Below are 20899 nucleotides of genomic sequence, written 5' to 3'. Positions count from 1 at the left end.
TGGGGAGCAAAATAACTGATGATGGTTGAAGTAGAGAGGATATAAAATGTATACTGGCAATGGCAAGGAAAGCGTTTCTGAAAAAGAGAAATTTGTTAACATCGAGTATAGATTTAAGTGTCAGGAAGTCGTTTCTGAAAGTATTTGTATGGAATGTAGCCATGTATGGAAGTGAAACGTGGACGATAAATAGTTTGGACAAGAAGAGAATAGAAGCTTTCGAAATATGGTACTACAGAAGGATGCTGAAGATTAGATGGGTAGATCACATAACTAATGAGGAGGTACTGAATAGAACTGGAGAGAAGAGAAATTTGTGGTACAACTTGACTAGAAGAAGGGATCAGTTGGTAGTACATATTCTGAGGCATCAAGGGATCACCAATTTAGTACTGGAGGGCAGCGTGGAGAGTAAAAATCGTAGAGGGAGACCAAGAGATGAATACACTAAACAGATTCAGAAGAATGTAGGTTGCAGTAGGTACTGGGATGAAGAAGCTTGCACAGGAAAGAGTAGCATGGAGAGATGCATCAAACCAGTCTCTGGACTGAAGACCAGTACACCATACTGATGTCATCAATTTCGTGATTTTTAATGTCATTGCAGATTGTCCATCATAGCAAAGTGCTGAGAAAGTGCTGAGAAAACTTAAAATCGTTCTACAGTTAGTGCTGCTGAAGTTAACTATTTATTCGACATCACTGTTAAAAGAACCTTTTCTCTTAATCCATGTCCAATCCATGCTGTACTTACAATGTTTGTTTTCTTACGATGCTACTTTTTTTTTCAGAATAACACATGCACACAACAATATCCATCTTGTGGTGTTCGTGGTGGCGCTTCATTTTGGAACATGTGTCATAACACACTCGTTCTTTGCAGTACCGTGAGGAAGAGTGATTGAATTTCTGCTTTGACCCCTGTTTACGAGTCTACTTGGCAGTTGGGTTGTCGTCGAGTTTCTGAGAATATTTCGCTCTCCAAATTCCACATTACTTCTCATACCTGTGGTATTCACTCATTTATGTTTGTTTTTGCTACTTGCTGTAGCCTTACATATGTTTTGCTGTACACTACGCTGAACTGCAGTGTTTGAATTTACCACATTTTATGGTGCCTTAGAACATTCCTGTCAGCATTTATACGATTTTGTTTACACTTTTAAAAGATTTCTGTCTGTGTACTTCTGTCATTCTAAACATTCTACTATACATTTCTTTATGCAGCAAATCTATGAGTGTTTCTTTTATGTCACCATAGGATTTCTTTAATTACTACTGCAACATGAAAGAAAAGATTAGGCCCAGCACAAGTCGCACAGCAACACATGAGGTAAAGCGCTTATCTATGAAGTAAAAACTACAGTTACAGCAATAACTAACTCTGAATCGAGCTACAAGATACAGCACTTGATGTGTTTATGGACTCTAATCACTTTTCCAGTGTTGTGCAATGATTTCGTTCACTTACATCATTTGTCTGCTTCCTTTGACATTTTGAAATCTATGTTATATGATGTATTGTCCAAAAGGACGGCGACATGTTTGCCTACGCTAGATATATAATCTCTACTTACCCATTTAATCCTTATCTCAAGATTTTGCCTGAAATCTAAAATGTGTGAAAGGGTATTCAAGGAACTAAACCGTTTTATCTAAATGTACAGGTCAGGGAATCATTTCAAGTGGGTGAACTATTATACACCTATGGAAATTATATTAGATGATTGTGCTGACTGTCGCGCAATTTATGGCATATAGTTTCACATATTTTGACAAAGAGTCATACAAAGTGAGTATATATTTGACACCCTCTCTACTTCTAGGATATGGTACACTTATGTCTGCAGCTATGGTTTCTTTAGGTTTACTGGGAATAATGAGATGCAGTTCTACTCTACAATCTAGATCCTCATGCTTTGCCTTTTGACAAATAGTACATGTTTTGATAAGTCTGTAATTTTCCTTTGTATATTTGTGAAATGACAGTAACTGTTTAATTCCTGCATACACATCTTTGTGCCATAGTGTATAGAAGTAAAATGTGTATGCCATGTTAGATTTGCTTGTGATTCTTGTGGAATACGGTTGCACATTGGTTACTGTCTGATAGTCGACGGTAAAATAAGACATCCTGGTATAGTTTACAATGCTTTCAAATAGGATGGTCAGCATTGTTTGTTATTGTCGATCTTACTTTGCTCCACCTACTGTCAGCCTTCTGTAGTGTTGACATATTCCTACACAGGTCTATATAATGCTGACACCAGTGTTTGTCTTGCCTCAACAGGATGCAATAATCGTTCATAGCTGTGAGGGATAGCCATGAAGTTTAAGGTGCCTTCCCACAGTTCACGTGGCTGCCCCCATAGGAGGTTTGACTCCTTTGGGAATGAGTGTGGGTGGTGTCCTTAGCATAAGTTAGTTTAAGTTATATTAAGTAGTGTGTAAGCCTAGGGGCCGATGACCTCAGCAGTTTGGTCTCATAGAACTTAGCACAAATTTCCATAATCGTTCATATTTTCCGGATCTTCTACATTACGAGATAGTCCCTGAGGTTGATGTGACAAAGCGTCAGCAACTATGTTGTCTTTACCTTTTATGTATGCTATTTCGAACGAGTATTTCTGCAAGGTCATTGCCGCGTTAATCGTGGATGTACGAGATTAACGCCTGATGTTCAGTGTATACCTTTACATGTCATCGAAAAATATAATATTTACATTTGTTAAAAGCCCATATAATTCCCAGAGTACCAACTCTGTCGCTGAATAAGTACATTCACACTCATTTAGACTTCGACTGACAAAATCAATAATTTTTACATCTTGGTTGTCCCCAGTTCCTCTTACCTGAAAAGGGAATGCTCCAAGCCCTATGCATGATGCATCGCTTACAATACAGAAATCTTCATTAAGATCAGGATGACTCAAAACATTTGAGTTAAGTTCATTGCTAGTAGTATCATATTGTTCACACACTAACTGGATCTTGGGTCCTGAACAGTGTTTATTGTACAGGGTGTACATACAGTCTGGGCACACTTTCAGTTATTTATTGCACAAGAACCAAAGATTGTACAGATATCAAATAAAGCTTACACACTACTTAGCCTAAATTATCCTAAGGACAAACACACACATCCATGCCCAAGGGAGGACTCGAACCTCTGCCGGAACCAGCCACACAGTCCATGACTGCAGCACCTAAGACCGCTCGGCTAATCCCGCACAGCTACAGATACTATACATATGTCATTCTGAAGAGAAATCCTGAAAGTTTTTTTTTCATGTACACTGCCACAGCGTAGTTTGGGGATTTGCTGGTAGTCAGTGCTATTCACAAACGTGGCGAGTTCGGCTGTCGAGCGAGCTTTGTGTGTGTTGGAGTTTGACAGAAACAAGTGTGCTACAGCTGTGTAACGGTTGTTTAGAACCAAGTACAGTAAGAAATCCACCAATAAGGAAGGCCATTTACCATTGGCACAACAAATTCGTTAAGGCAGGTTGCTTGTGCCCGGCAAAGAGAAGCGGACATCCCAGTGTGAGCGAAGTGAATGTGGAGCGTATATGAGATACATTCATAAGGAGTCCAAAAAAATCAGTGCATCGTGCATCATGTGAACTCTAAATGGCTGCAATGACTGTGTGGAAAGTCTTGTGGCAGAAGCTGCCTATGAAACCATTCAAATTGGAGCTAGTGCAGAAGCACAATGATGACGACAAAGACAAGCGTTTTGAGTTTTGTTCACAGTTGCAACAACTGAATGAGGATGGGGATGGCATTGTTGATCACTTAATTTTTAGTGACGAAGCCACTTTTTACACTAATAGGAAAGTGAACAGGCATAACCGTCAAATCTGGGGTACAAAGCATCCACACGAATGCATTTTATTTGAGCCTGATTCCCCTAAGGTAAATGTTTTTTGTGCCTTTTCATGTCAAAAACTGTATGGGTAATTCTTCTTTGCAGAGAGCACTGTCACTGGATATTCCTGTTTGAACATGTTTCAGCAATGGCTGATGCCTCAGATGCAATTGGACTCTCTGTTCACCTTTAAGCAGGATGGGGCTCCACCCCAGTTTCATCATGAAGTTTGTGGGTACCTGAATACGGAACTGCTGCATCGATGGATCGGCCGTTCTACAGAAGATGTAGCTGAACGAAGCAATCTTGTTAGAACAATGTTCAATGTTTTGTTGTTATACTCGATAGTAGTTTGAGTGTATGTTATATGAATTTTGAAATGAAAAGTGCTGCATCAACATCAAACTAAACAACTTTTCACATAATAAAATCTATAACACATAAGCGCTCTTGCTAATGTGCTGCCACTATGCACTGCTGCACCTTACCTTTTCTGTTCTCCTCTCTTAAATTCTCCTTTTCATTTTCTCATCAGATAAATTTTACTTTTCGGTTGCTGTGGCTCTCCAAACATCAACAGTTTTGTAGCATGTAATAACAAATAAAATAAACATTAGTACACAATTACAATACTCCTTTCATGCTCGCCAATTATTTGACATATTCATAAAATGAAATAAATATTCTTATTACAGGTTTTTGTTGTGGCCTCTCAAATACATTTTCTACAGTTGCCGGACAAGGAAACATGAGACTTTAGTATCTAAAAGATACAGGTCCTGATCTGAAAGGTCACATATTAGTTTAGAATAATTTCTTAATTTTCTCATTTTACAGATTTATAAACATCTTTTGATGATTTATTCTTCTATTCATTATCATTATTACTTATATTGTCCTCACATTACTTGATGAGATTGATTAATTGTTCTTTATTAAGTTCAGAATAACTTTTAAAATTTTTCTCTTTACAAATTTCATAAAGTTCTTTTAAAGAATTTTCATTCAGAGCGTTATCATTATTATTAATATCGTCAACAGGATTTACAATATGTTAAACTAATTTTTCTTTATTAAGTTTAGAATAATTTTAAATTTTTTCGTTTTACAAATCGTTCGAAGTTTTTTTATAGTTTTATATCTTGCACTCCGTCTTCAGGCCACAGGTGGCCCATCGGGACCATCCGACCGCCGTATCGTCCTCAGCTGAGGATGCGGACAGGAGGGGCGTGTGGTCAGCACACCACTCTCCCGGTCGTTATGATGGTTTTCTTCGACCGGAGCCGCTACTATTCGGTCGAGTAGCTCCTCAATTGGCGTCATGAGGCTGAGTGCACCCCGAAAAATGGCAACAGCGCATGGCGGCTGGATGGTCACCCATCCAAGTGCCGGCCACGCCCGACAGCGCTTAACTTCGGTGATCTCATGGGAACCGGTGTATCCACTGTGGCAAGACTGTTGCCAGTCTTATATCTTAGCTCACTCTTATTCATTTCCTTCTTATTAAAATATTCAATACAACACTAAGAGATCTTATCTAGCTACATTTAAATAACCTTTTCTTTAGAATGATTTTCTAAATCGCTATTACTCAATCTACAATTTTCTTTACAGTAGCTTTCTAACTACAGGTTTTTGAGCTACAGGTAACATCAGACTGAGGCAAATACAAACAAGCTACTTAACATTCAAAATATAGACAGAGGAATATTATGATGAAAATTATTTAGTACATGAAGTAAAAGGCAATATTTTATCTGACAGCAGCAGACATGGTAACATTTTGTCTACGTAAGAGCTTAGAAGTGCAGTTTAAAGACTGCAAACGCCATAATAGAATTAAAAAGGGAGCTGAATAACTCAGTGAATGGACAAACGGTATAAAGTGGAAAGTAGCCAATATAAACCATTTAACAAAATTATGAGTTGACTTACAAAAAATATTTTGGTAACTGCACAAGGAAACACGATATAAAATATCAAGTAATGGCTTTATACCGTTGAAGAACCTTTTGTTATGTAATTGTCGCTGCTCATTAAGAATTAGGCCATCATTTCGAGAAAGATGTTTAAAAATTTCTCATTCTTCGAGAATATCTAATCTACATCCTTTCTTCTCAGTTTGCAAAATGTTGATATCATGAACAGCTTTAGGTGCATGACCTGTAATCAGAAGGTGGTCGGCAAAAGATGAATTTTGGGTGCCAATGCCATTTTTTCTTAAAAGATGCTCTTTGTGTCTGACTGTAAAGGCACAACCTGTTTGTCCTACATAGTAAGAAGAGCAGGTGTCACAAAGAATCTTATAGACACCAGAGTTTTCCAAAGGGGAAATAGTCGATTTTAACCCTCGAGCAGGCGTGCCGATTTTCGTAACACAAGCAGGCGCAAGGTGCACTTTATACACATGTAGTTAAAAGCTGTCTATAAATAGCAGAGTGAAAGAAAGCGATTTTATGAAATTTTGGGTGCATGGAAGACATAGGTATGATCTGATCGGTATATGTTTCTTTATGAAAGACATTAAATGAGATTTTTTTTAAATGTATAGCCTTTTTATTTTTTGAATAAATGAAAATTTCAATCGTCAGTATAGATAAACATGATTTGTCAGAACTTATTTATAAAGAAAAGCTTTAATAGATTTTTATTTTATTAATTAAATGAAAATTTCGCTTGTTGGTGTAGATAAATTTTTAAATATGGGATGCAGTAATTTTAAAAATATGCTCTTTTGTCCAGTCTGGTAGTACAAGTTATGGAAAATGCTTGTTACTGCTAAGTGTGCTAAAAGATATTTTCAGGTCCATAATATAAATAAGCAACAATTGAGGAATTTTGTTTTCCTGTTAATCTTTTTATGGTAGGCATAAAGTGCCCCTCCCCCCGCCAATCCCCCTCCTTGGTAATGCACATTATGGAAAATGTGTTGGTATTGCTAGGGTTAAGGATAAGGGTTCGTGTGCCACCCAGTCTGAAGTTTGTTTTAGGCGGTTTTCCAAAACCCACTAGGTGTATTCCTGGCTGGGCCCCAAGTCCCAGCTCAGTTGCATGAGTCACAAACATTGGTGTGCCGCCCAGTCTGAAGTTTGTTTTAGTTAGTTCCCCACATCCCACTAGGTGTACAAGGTGTGACAATAAAGTAATGAGACTGATTTTCCTTGCAAGATATGGCAACCCTGCAAGCTTGCGTAGGCACAATATCTTTGACCTTGGTCTATAAGCTGCTTCTAGTCCAAGTGGCACATCGATGCAACTGCTCAGTCATGAGTTCTGCTGCAATATGTTAACACTTGTTTGTGTCTCTCGTCACAGAAATGGGACCGCATAATATTGCACAACGGTATGCCATTTCTTTTTGTGTTAAATTGGGTGAAAACGCGACGACAACTTACGGTAAGCTTCAGAAGGCTTTTGGGAGTAGGTTATGTCAAGAGCTCAAGTTTTTCGTTGGCATAAAATGTTTAGCGAAGGCAAAACGAGTGGTGAAGATGAAGACTGCAGTGGACGACCATCAACCTCACGGACGGATGTCAACTTGGCCAGGGTGCGTGACCTCATACGATATGATCCAAGATTATCCGTGAAAATGATTGCAGAAGAATTGAACATCAGTCAAGAAACGGTTCGTCTAATAATAACTGAAGATTTTGGTATGAGAAAGATTTGTGCAAAAATGGTTCACAAAAATCTCACACCACAACAGCGAGAAACACGGAAAAATGTGGCAGCCGATCTGTTAGAGCAAACGGAAATCAATACAGAATTGTTCAGCCGTGTTATCACTGGTGATGAAAGTTGGGTTTTTCAGTACGATCCAGAGAAAAATGGCCAAAGATCACAATGGTGCTCAGAGGGATCACCCAGACCAAAAAAAGCTCACATGACAAAGTCAAAAGTGAAATGCATGCTTGTGTGCTTCTTTGATTCCAAGGGAATTGTTTGTCCTGAACACACAGTTAACCAATATTACTACAAAGAAGTTTTAGAAATACTTCATGAAAGAGTTCTTTGTGTCCGTGCCAACATTGCTGATAGTTGGACTCTGCATCACGATAATGCACCAACCCATACTGCTCTGTCAGTACAGCAATTTTTAACCTCAAAACAAATTTCAGTACTACCACAGCCACCTTATTCGCCAGATAACGCTCCGTGCGACTTTTTTCTATTCCCAAGAGTCAAAATGGCGGGCAAGGGACACTATTTTGAAACAACACAAGATGTCCAAAAAGCTGTGACGAGGGTCTTGGAGGATATTACACAAGATGAGTTCCAGAAATGTTACCATCAATGGCAGAAGCGCTGGAAAAAGTGTGTGCATTCAGGAGGGAACTACTTTGAAGGAGACAACACTAAACTTGACTAAAATGGTAAGCAACATTTTTTTGACATCAGTATCATTACTTTATTGTCGCACCTCGTATGTTCACTATTGGTGAAAGTATTTTTTTTTTCTTGCGAAATAGTGTGGTATTTCATATTTTAATAACACTTATTTGGTACTGGGTATCGCAAAAACTATGAAAGTCCACTGATAACTGTGATTCTCGCAATTAAGGCAAATACTGTATACAGCGCTGCGCAAAACAGGTAGCCAGTTGGTACGCTTACCTGGTTGAGTGATGAACAAAATTCATCGAACGCCTTGTTCACATTATCTATTCCCACCGGCCCTGATCTTGAGACGACCACATTCAGGCCGGTGGTGCCGGGCAAAACGCTGCTGAGAACGCGGAAGAACTCCCTGCCGCCCGTTTTGAGCAGCCTGCCCGTGGCGCCCCTCAAACCCCTGAAGCGCTGCACACCTTTCCTGACGATCGCTACCAGGCGTGGGGGTGGGCCGACTTGGGTGCTCACATTCAGCGCGCCGCTGCGCCCGAACGCTTTCAGTTCCGCGCTGCCGTTGACACTGAGTGTCGCAAGCACTGCGGGCGCGACCACGAGCCCAACCAGGCCGAGAACCGACACGTGCTGCGACGCCATATCTGCACCAACTCGCCGCCCGTCGCTGGTACTGTCTTATAGCGGGAATGCCGTCACGGTCGATCACCACTGGCGTGAACGGCTTTTACTGCCTACTCTTACCAAGTTTACGTTCCGTACCAACAGCAATAAACGGCTCCTCAACTTGGCCATTCTGCAACTGAGGTTGTGCGAATTTTATTGTAGCACACGGCTTTATGTTGTTTTGAAAGTGAAAGGTTTCGTGAAATCTGTCTAGCGCACATTTAACATCTTTTTTAAAAATTTTCTTCTCTTCTAGTCATTCACTCATAATCGGTCAAAATATTTACACACTTTGCAAAAACGCTGTTCACCTCCGTATTCAAATTAACCAAAGCACACAGTAGAAGTACAAATATTAGCCTATGTTTGTGACCGTACGTGGCCGAGCGGTTCTAGGCGCTTCAGTCTGGAACCACGTGGCTGCTACGGTCGCAGGTTCGAATCCTGTCTCGGGCATGGATGTGTGTGATATCCTTAGGTTAGTTAGGTTTAAGTAGTTCCAAGTCTAGGGGACTGATGTCCTCAGATAGTCCCATAGTGCTTAGAGCCATTTGAACCATTTTGTGACCGTACGTGTACTATTGATGCAATATTATGCATTGGAGGGGACTTCAAAAGGTGAGTTAAACATTGTTATAGCAAGCTAAGTAACTTTTATGGTAATACAAGTGGGGGAAGGAGGAAGGAAAGGAAAGGACACTTTACATGGAATCAGCGGCGACAAATGAAAATGTGAGCCGGGCTGGGATTAGAACTCGGCATTTCCTGTTTACTTCGCAGCTGCGTCAACTACTGTGCTGTCCGTACACATCGTTCAGAGTAATTGCGCCGACTACCTCAGCACGCCTCCCGGCCGATCGACATTCCCATCTAGCGCCACCTTTCCCCAGTTCTCGTTCGTGTCCTCAATCCTCGCTGCTTTGAGATTCCCACACGAGATCTAATGTAATTCTGCATACGCAATGCAGGTGGTGGATTCATTGCCCATCCAGGCGAACCAGTTGTATGGATGCATGGTGGAGAAAGAACAGACACCATTCATTCATATATATAAAAAAAAAAACACGTCAGACACAGATTCATGGCGCCGTTTTTTCAACATAGTCACCAAGTCTCTGTGAACAACGTTCGGAACGTACTATCAAATGTTAAACTCTTCGACGATAGAAATCTATTCCTTGGTTACGCATCTATTCGAGAACCCCTGCTTGAATGACGTCGTTCGAAAATCTCCCCCCCCCCCCCCCCCACTGATGTTCGCGCGGGATTAGCCGAGCGGTCTCAGGCGCTGCAGTCATGGATTGTGCGGCTGATCCCGGCGGAGGTTCGAGTCCTCCCTCAGGCATGGGTGTGTGTGTTTGTCCTTAGGATAATTTAGGTTAAGTAGTGTGTAAGTTTAGGGACTGATGACCTTAGCAGTTAAGTCCCTTAAGATTTCACACACATTTGAACATTTGATTTGATTGCCCCCACATTGTCCTCTGTGGTCGATCATCACCCACGTCTATGCTTCCTTGATCAAATTGTTGGCATGATTTCAGTGTGGCTGGGCGTGACACTGTATTTTATCCATATACCGACACAATTTCACGGCGAATCTGTCCGCAAGTTAGACGTTTAGCTCACAAGGATCGCACTACCCCGCGTACTTATAAGTACGTTTCTAGTTGCCATGCCGTTTCACTCTCAAAATATAATGCATCTGTTTTCAGTATCGCAGCAGAACTACGCAAGAAACCCGGCAACTTTATTCTCTTCTGACAATGTGGCACTCCCGTTGCACTATGGTATTTCTGTGGAACGACACGTGTAACGTACTGTCTGAAGTTCCTGCGCAGTTTTAAAACAATCAATGGAATTCCTGAGGTAGGTAATACAGCAATAGTATAGCGAACGTCTGGCGGCGTACAGGTTGCATCAATAACGATTTCTCAAAATGTCCATTTCTTGGAGATGGAAGTGAGAGTCAGGCTATTAAGAACATATTCAGCCAAGAAAAATAAATTATGTCAGTTTTAAAGGCACATTTGCATGTTGAGCTTTTATTAGTAAAAAAAGACGTAATTATAAATAATGAAATAAACAAAAATTTGAGCCATAGATATAGTCCACGGCTGTGTAAATATTGTATGCAGCCGCTGGAAACATTTGAAGATTTTTGATCGTCACATTATTGGCCAAAGAGGAAGAGTCACCTTTTGTTTTCTAGGTCTTGTCCAGATCGCACATATTGGCATACCGCCATTAGTACTACATTATTTTATTAACATATTGAAGAGTTACAACCAAACGGCGCTCGTAATTACGTAATGTGTCATTCCAATTGTGTTTATTTCAGAATATACTGTTATTACTAACCCATGTATGTTTTATTTTATGTCTTTAGTCATTGTAAGATTGTTGGGTGACTCAGCATGGGAAAATGTTCCGTACTTCTAAGCAAAAAGTCGTCCAGCTCGATCCACCGTCATCTTCGGGTGCTGTTTTTTCACGAAGTCCGATTCGCCACAGAGAGAAGAAACACGGTTAAAAATATATGAACGGACTTTTAACGAAAATGCCATGCTCAAGCGGCGAAAGTTTGCCTGAAACATATTTTACCAATCCATAAACTTAATTAATATCTATTTAATATTCATTACTATAATTCGTTGTATTGTCTCGATCCAGTTACGAATGAACCAAAAAAAATTATTAAATTGGCGATTTTGTGTCTGGACGCATTGTTATACGTACTATGTTGTCTTCCTTTTGTTACATGTTTATTGGAAACTACAAACGGCGTACGAGACCGGAATACATTGAAGTAAGAAAAATCACTGGATTGTATGTCGACACCTTAAATTACGCTGCAATCGCTGATACAATGTAAGGCACCACATCAGTACAGCAGCAATCTTGCCCAAGCGCTTTGTATTTTCGTAGCTTGCTTAGTAGATCTTTCACAATTTTCCGTTACCGTAGTAATGATTTTAAGCTACATCGCGGTTTCCAAAATTATTTTCATTATTCATACAGTGCAACAATACAGTTTTATCAGTTCACAATATGGCCGAACTTAGTTCTGTTCGACGTAATATGGCGTGCAGCCATTAGTATTCAAAATTCCACCATTACTTTCGACACTTAATTTTCTTGTTCAGGCATTGTCGCAAAGTGAGATTAATTTTTACATTTATTCTGATTACTCATACGAGTTTAAATTTTTATTGTGTCATACATTACGTGTGGCGTGGTCAGTACCAAAAAGCAATTAGCGAAGATGGAGAACCAGAGACTCCAACACAGACGCAATCCGACTCTGACATACCATTAAATAATAAAAGTGAAGTTACGGTTGACTCGAACACTAACGAGCGACATATTATTGACTATTCTGGTGACGCAAATTTAGAAAATAGACCGTCTACCAGTAATATGCCTAAATCTAGTTCCGAACCCATTTCGGCGTCTGACGTCATATCTAACGACGTGGCGGGGGAGGAACAGTTGCACATCGCTAGCATTGCCAGTATGTTCGATGCTATTATGAAACAAATGACACAAAATAAACAGGACATCGACGCACGTGTCGATCAACAGATGACGTCTATTAAGCGCCACACTGAAAACAGCTCATGACGAGATAAAAACACAACATGATGAAATTAAATCAGATTTAGCTGCACTTAAAACGTCAAACGACATTTCGTGTAGCCGTGTTGAGGAGATAAACAATTGACTGACTGGACAAGTGTCCGTCCTCAACGCGAAATTTTCAGTTTTCATTACTACAAGAAAACACAAAGATGTGACAGGTATCCAAGCACAAGTGAACAATCTCAGTAAAACATGCGAGTCTGTAGTTACTCAGATTAAATCTTATCCGGCAGTGCATGATGCTATAAAATCACGTACTGCCGATGTCGAAAACAAGGTTGACACAATTGAGAAACAGCTTTCTGATAAAGTAAGACTACACACTGACAACCATTTCTCATGCATCAATAGAGAATTTCGCAGTTGGATATAGAAAAAATACAAATATTTTGACGAGTGTTTTCAAGAAAAATTACCGGCTGTTGTCCACGACAATGTCGCGGAATTTATAAATAACAGCAAACACATAATCATTCAAACAGCACAATCTGCCGCTGTGCAATCGAGACAGTTTGACAGTTACGTAAAACCAGTGTGCAATGACGGTAATAGCAACCAAAACGCACAGTTTGGGAATGAATACAAGTACATTTATGACGCATACTCACCGCACACTACGTACTCACAACAATACGCACCTCGAAATGACACTGCATTGCAGTCGTGATAATTATCAGCAACATTTTCCTTGACATTCGCCAGTTGAACCTTACAGTAATTATTCTGAAACTAAACATTACTATAATGGCAAGGAATATCAGAGCCTCATAAAACACAGACAATTTCAGCCATTTATACCTGAAAAAAGAACCGTACATCCTGTCATCTTTCTTAAAGCCTTCAGAAATACATTTCCTCGTACGTGGAGTGACCGTAAGAGGATATCTTATGTTGTTTATATCCAAGGCGACACAGTTGTATGGGCGTATAATGAAGCCGCCAGATGCGTCACGTACGAACAATTATTGTGGATCCTGAACCATTCAATCATAAGCACGGCAATTTGCGCCGCTATTTTGAGAAATATTGAAATATGGGACATTTCCTTGACAAGCCGGTTGTATTGCCCGACATCCTCCGCGCAATGAAGGCAAGACTGCCATCTAATATCAAAGAAAAACTTCTGCACATCCCAGACAAAGACGCAGAGAATTTTCTCACAGTGCTCGATTCTGTTGATATGCATTACGAGGACCAGCGTTCCGCACGGCAAAACAATTGCTACAATGTTTACACCAGCGCCATGCAAAATATGCAGGGTAGCCAACCCAATTCCGGCGCGCCGGCTGCTGTCGGACACGGAAGCCAACAGAATCAACCGCTTCAAATGGTTCAGACAGAACCTACATGGTCAACACAGCACAAACAGAAATTATAATACTTCTTACCCTACGGGCGGCAACCCAAATACGAGACAGCGCAACAGCAGCAACAACAACAACAACTACTACTACTACAACGGCAATAATAATTACTGTATCAGAATGGTAACAAAATTTTTAAGAGAAACGAGAATAACTATCAATACTCACAAAACCAGCAACAGAGCTGGAGTAACAACAAATACGCTGAACAGTGTCAAAACACTACGACACTACCGCTGCAAAACAATAATACAGTCCAGTGGCAATTGCCGCCGCCGTAAATGCAAACTTAGAACTGGAATGCATCTGCGAACCCGCAGATGAGTCAAAACATGAGAACGCAACGACCGCCACAGTTCGGAGGTTGGAATAAACAATACCCAAATGTAAATATTATCTAAGTAACTAGTGATACTGGCCGGCCGGGGTGGCCGAGCAGTTCTAGGCGCTACAGTCTGGAACCGCGCGACCGCTACGGTCGCAGGTTCGAATCCTGTCTCGGGCATGGATGTGTGTGATGTCCTTATGTTAGTTAGGTTTAAGTAGTTCTAAGTTCTAGGGGACTGATTACCTCAGTCCCATAGTGCTCAGAGCCATTTGAACTAGTGATACTACACTTCCGTCTGTGCCTGCACCGCCTACAAATGTGACGACGTCAAACTAAAAACAGTCACTACTGTGCCCCGGGTCATGGCTGTGGAAGAAGTGGGGGGCGAGTTCAATTTAAATTTATTATTTGATACACCCACTTTGGAACGGCACAATGATCATGTACCTGACAGTTGGATATAGCAACCATTATTACTCAGAGGGTATAATCATGACAAAAACTTGTCTGATGAACTGTTACAGGAGAACATATAATGTTGTTTATCAGCCAATGAAACTGTTTTGGCCTTAACTACTAGTGTTGTGTGTGGTATTCCCACTACCATTATTCTGGACGCAGGAGCGGCTGTTAGAGTATTGTAATATGATTTTTATAATAATTTGTTTTACAAGAATGAGTTTGAATCCGTACCAGAGTGTCCTGTGCAGAACCGTAAAATTTTAACTGCCGTAGGCACTAAGTCTTCTAGGGTTAAGAAATAGGTGTTTGTGACAGTCAAGGTAGGTAATGGAATCGTATAACGACCATTCCTCGTCGTCCAAAACCTGGTCACTAATTGTATTTTAGATTTAGATATATTGTGCGAGAAGGACAGCACTGTTGACTTCTCCCAAAGTAAATGTGTACTTAGAGATAGCCGGTCGCGGTGGTCTAGCGGTTCTAAGCGCTCAGTCCGGAACCGCGCGACTGCTACGGTCGCAGGTTCGAATCCTGCCTCGCGCATGGATGTGTGTGATTTCCTTAGGTTAGTTAGGTTGAAGTAGTTCTAAGTTTTAGGGGACTTATGACCACAGCAGTTGAGTCCCATAGTGCTCAGAGCCATTTGAACCATTTGAACCTAATGAACTCAAATTCGATCGTAAAGAAGAAACGACTGGACAACGCCGTTACCAAAACTTCCTTTTCAGCAAACAACACACGGTGAAAAAGTAAGGGAAGCCTGTGCGACGCTGTCTGCGGAAGCCAAGATTAGGAACAAAACTTATGCACGTACTGTCAAGAGGAAGCAGGAATTTAAAGCTGGTATGTTAGTGCTTTTGCGTACTCACCATAAGTCGTCTGCTCTTCAGCGGCGCAACGCGAAGTGGCGTCTGCTGTACGACGGTCCTTATGTTATTGTCAGCATGCCGCATCCTGATGCATATCTGCTGCAGCAACCTAAAAGAAACAGAATTACTGGACTATATGCTCACCGTGATCTTATATACCATGCTCAACAGTAAACACATCTACGGATCATGCTTACGTTATACACAACTATCAAATACACGTACCTCACAATACATCTACAGAGAAGCTATGTAGTATAAGAGTTTTATTTCAGCTGTTCTTGCCAGCAGCAGAAGGAGAAAGAAGAGATTCGTCTTCGCCGAACACTTACAGTACCCACTTAAAATTTTAAAGCAAATTTTATATTAATTTTTATACAGGAGTGAAAGGGCTAGTAGAAATCCTTGGGTAACAGAAGAAATATTGAATTTCATTGATGAAAGGAGAAAATATAAAAATGCAGTAAATGAAGCAGGCAAAAAGGAATACAAACGTCTCAAAAATGAGATCGACAGGAAGTGCAAAATGGCTAAGCAGGCATGGCTAGAGGCCTAATGTAAGGATGTAGAGGCTTATCTCACTAGGGGTAAGATAGATACAGCCTACAGGAAAATTAAAGAGACCTTTGGAGAAAAGAGAGCCACTTGTATGAATATCAAGAGCTCAGATAGAAACCCAGTTCTAAGCAAAGAGGGGAAAGCAGAAAGGTGGAAGGAGTATATAGAGGGTCTATACAAGGGCGATGTACTTGAGGACAATATTATGGAAATGGAAGAGGATGTAGATGAAGATGAAATGGGAGATACGATACGGCGTGAAGAGATTGATAGAGCACTGAAAAGACCTGAGTCGAAACAAGGCCCCGGGAGTAGACAACATTCCATTAGAACTACTGACGGCCTTGGGAGAGCCAGTCCTGACAAAACTCTATCACCTGGTGAGCAAGATGTACGAGACAGGCGAAATACCCACAGACTTCAAGAAGACTATAATAATTCCAATCCCAAAGAAAGCAGATGTTGACAGATGCGAAAATTACCGAACTATCAGTCTAATAAGTCACAGCTGCAAAATACTAACGCGAATTATTTACAGACGAATGGAAAAACTGGTAGAAGCGGACCTCGGGGAAGATCAGTTTGGATTCCGTAGAAATGTTGGAACAAGTGAGGCAATACTGACCTTACAACTTATCTTAGAAGAAAGATTAAGGAAAGGCAAACCTACGTTTCTAGCATTTGTAGACTTAGAGAAAGCTTTTGACAATGTTGACTGGAATACTCTCTTTCAAATTCTAACGGTGGCAGGGGTAAAATACAGGGAGCGAAAGGCTATTTACAATTTGTACAGAAAGCAGATGGCAGTTATAAGAGTCGAGGGACATGAAAGGGAAGCAGTGATTGGGAAGGGAGTGAGACAGGGTTGTAGCCTCTCCCCAATGTTATTCAATCTGTATATTGAGCAAGCAGTAAAGGTAACAAAAGAAAAATTCGGAGTAGGTATTAAAACCCAGGGAGAAGAAATAAAAACTTTGAGGTTCGCTGATGACATTGTAATTCTGTCAGAGACAGCAAAGGACTTGGAAGAGCAGTTGAACGGAATGGACAGTGTCTTGAAATGAGGATATAAGATGAACATCAACAAAAGCAAAACGAGGATAATGGAATGTAGTCGAATTAAGTCGGGTGATGTTGAGGGTATTAGATTAGGAAATGAGACACTTAAAGTAGTAAAGGAGTTTTGTTATTTGGGGAGCAAAATAACTGATGATGGTCGAAGTAGAAAGGATATAAAATGTAGACTGGCAATGGCAAGGAAAGCGTTTCTGAAGAAGAGAAACTTGTTAACATCGAGTATAGATTTAAATGTCAGGAAGTCGTTTCTGAAAGTATTTTTATGGAGTGTAGCCATGTATGGAAGTGAAACATGGACAATAAATAGTTTGGACAAGAAGAGAATAGACGTTTTCGAAATGTGGTGCTACAGAAGAATGTTGAAGATTAGGTGGGTAGATCACATAACTAATGAGGAGGTATTGAATAGGATTGGGGAGAAGAGAAGTTTGTGGCACAACTTGACTAGAAGAAAGGATCGGTTGGTGGGACACGTCCTGAGGTATCAAGGGGTCACAAATTTAGCATTGGAGGGCAGCGTGGAGGGTAAAAATCGTAGAGGGAGACCAAGAGATGAATACACTAAGCAGATTCAGAAGGATGTAGGTTGCAGTAGGTACTGGGAGATGAAGGAGCTTGCACAGGATAGATTAGCATGGAGAGCTGCATCAAACCAGTCTCAGGACTGAAGACCACAACAACAAACAACAGGAATGAAGAAGATCTATTTTCAGCTTACGAGATTGACTATCTGCACCATCAGTCTTCGACAACTAACGACTGATTGACATGAATACTTAATCATTCTACACCCTTACACTTTCACCTTGAAACTGATTGGATGCGCCTCTCATCATTGAACACACACACTTATGAGCAGCTAAGGCCACGCCTACACTGCACACTTACACTCGTTTCGCAAGTATTTTTTGTGTTTGATGTTAGTTCATTGCTTTTGTTATTTGCTTATTTGTCGCTGTTCGCTTTGTGTTATTGCTGGTGTGAATACTTAATCATTCTACACCCTTACACTTTCACCTTGAAACTGACTGGATACGCATCTCATCATTGAACACACACACTTATGAGTAGCTAAGGCCATGCTTACACTGCACACTTACATTTGTTTCGCGATTATTTTTTGTGTTTGATGTTAGTTCATTGCTTTTGTTATTTGCTTATTTGTAGTTGTGCGCTTGGTCTTATTGCTGGTGTGGGATGTCGTGTCTAATCCTCCTCTATTTCAGATGACACCGTTTGCAAAAGCAAAACACAGATCTAAACTTGTAATGATTGTAAATACCGTAAATGTTGTAAACTAACATAATACTATAGTGAAAATATATCTATGTGACCAATCATACTTGTGTGAAGAAAAGAGAAATGTTTATGTAAAGCCAATATATAATATGTTTGTATGTATTTGTACCTATGTAAAAAACCTATATGTAACATGTTTCTATGTATTTATCTGTATTTAGGGAAAGCTAAATGATATATGCACACTTGTATATGATATCTGTACTTGTTACATGTGGCCATATGGGAAAAGTTATGAGACTTGCATAACCTGAAACTATTTGTGGACGTTTACTATACGTCGCTGAACTTGTGACTACGAGGAAACTGTTGTGCAAAACCGCGTCACTGAAAAAGACTATTCATGGTATATTGCTATGTTTATAAAAGTTATGAACTATTTATATTTGAAATTTGTTTACAAACTGTTAATGTAGAATCGTGTTACGAATTGTTTGCGTAAAGACTTGACGACGGACATTTGTTCTAAGTCACAACTACTTGTGAACGAATATTTGTATATCGCTTGACAAACTGAGTGCGTGAAAAAACTGTCATAGTGAAGTGCTCCGACACTTTTCAGTGCGTCGCAAATTGACATTTACTGCGCTGCATCTCTGTACCTCTGCAAGTCTGAAGAGCAAGAACTGGTTCACTACTGCACCTACGGTCGCTTTGCTCCAAAACGATGAAGACCACTCGACGGGTGGAGGAATTTTGGACGGGTCCTCAGGGAGCACAATGTCCTTGGATATGACGGACACTCTTGCCTGGTCTAAACGAGGATCGACGCCAGCATCGTGCTGTCTGAGGTCCTGTTTCCATGCCTTCACAAACTTATTCTGTTGAATGGGAATCCACCAGTCTTCTATCAAGCGATGTACGACCTAGGGCAAAAATAGTGACATCAGTCTAAATAAACAGTGTAACTAGTGCAAAAATATAAACTGTGCTACAAGTGATCGTGCACACACAGCTGTATCAAAACTGCGAACTGCGACATTTAACTGCCATGAACATTGCTCACCTTTGTAATGTTATCGTATGTTTTCAGTTCATGGAACTGTGAACGACGACACATAGTGGAAAGGCATTGTGTCTGAAACAAAAAGACATTTCAAGCGCAATAGTGTGCAAAAGAGACTATCAGCAATAAGAATTTGTCATTTCATGTTAACGAATGTTGTACGAGGGTTATTCGGAAAGTAAGGAACGATCGGTCGCGAAATGGAAAATACAGTGAAAATCTGATGAAGTTTTGCACAGATGCGTTGGGCACCATGTCTAGTACACCCGTCGATCTCACCATGTCGCTCTTTTCAGTTCTGAGCTCACAGTGAGAACCTAAAAATGGCTAGAAATTAGCGTCTCCCGCCAAGTATGAGGGCCTGACGAAAGATTTCGCCTGAAGCTATGCAATCCACATAACATAACTGTGATGCGGTTAGTTCTACACGACAATTCTCAGCCACGCTCTTCAGGGGCAATGAAGATGCTCCTGCAGCGTTTTCGATGGGATGTGTTTGATCACCCACAATACAGCCCGTAATAGGCTACCCCTGAGGTTCATCTCTGCTTAAATGAACCGCTGGCTATGAAGACAATACTTTGACACAGACAACGAGCTGCAGTCCAGAGTAGAAAATTGTCGAAAAGCACTGACGGCTGTCTTCTATAACGAGGGAATGGAAAAGCTGGTACAACGCTACGACAGATGTCTAAGTCTGAGCGGCGACTGTGTAAGAGAAGTAGCTGGAAGGTGTTGCTAACCGTTGCAAACAAAACAGTTTTGGTTTTCACTGTGGTTTCCATTTCACGACCTATCGTTCCTTACTTTCCGAATAGCCCTCGTAACTTTAGGATTTTGTACCTGTTTTAAATGTTAATCCACATTTGTGAAATCCATGATGTTAAATCTTAAGATTATTGGGTGAATCGGCATGGCAAACGGTTCCGTACTTTTAACCAAAAAGTCGTCCAGCTCGATCCACAGTCGTCTTCGGGTGTTGTTTTTTTCACAAAGTCCGATTCACCACAAAGAGAAGAAACACGGTTAAAAATACATGAACGGACCTTTAACAAAAATGCCATGCTTGAGCGCCGAGAGTCGGTATGAAAGACATTGTACCAATCCGTAAACTTAATTAATATCTATTTAATATTCATTGCTATAATTCATTGTATCCTCTCGATCCAGTTGCGAATCAGCCAAACAAAAATAAAAAATAAAAAATAATTAAAGTCACAGACTTCACGCTGAAATTGACCTCAACCGGAAGCCAAAGAGTGGCAAATCTTTTATTGTTCTTTGGTAAGGGCTGAGCCTATAGTTAACCCTCTAAAGACAGCCGCTGATAAAAGGCCAATGGGTTTCGTGCTCGAACAAGAGGCCCTTATAAACCGGTAATGTTAGGGAATAGACGTGTCACAAGTCTGTTTCTGATAA

At 40.5% G+C, this 20899-nt stretch overlaps 1 pseudogene; it reads right to left on the bottom strand.

Moving 5' to 3' along the window:
- Positions 1-5214: 5214 nt before the first annotated feature.
- Positions 5215-5331, bottom strand: LOC126254489 (5S ribosomal RNA; annotated as a pseudogene).
- Between the last annotated feature and the right edge of the window lie 15568 nt (positions 5332-20899).

This window comes from Schistocerca nitens, chromosome 4, assembly GCF_023898315.1.
Source record: "Schistocerca nitens isolate TAMUIC-IGC-003100 chromosome 4, iqSchNite1.1, whole genome shotgun sequence".
Taxonomy (NCBI): domain Eukaryota; kingdom Metazoa; phylum Arthropoda; class Insecta; order Orthoptera; family Acrididae; genus Schistocerca; species Schistocerca nitens.
The sequence above is the reverse complement of the archived record's forward strand: the minus strand, read 5'-3'. Positions and strand labels throughout refer to the sequence as shown.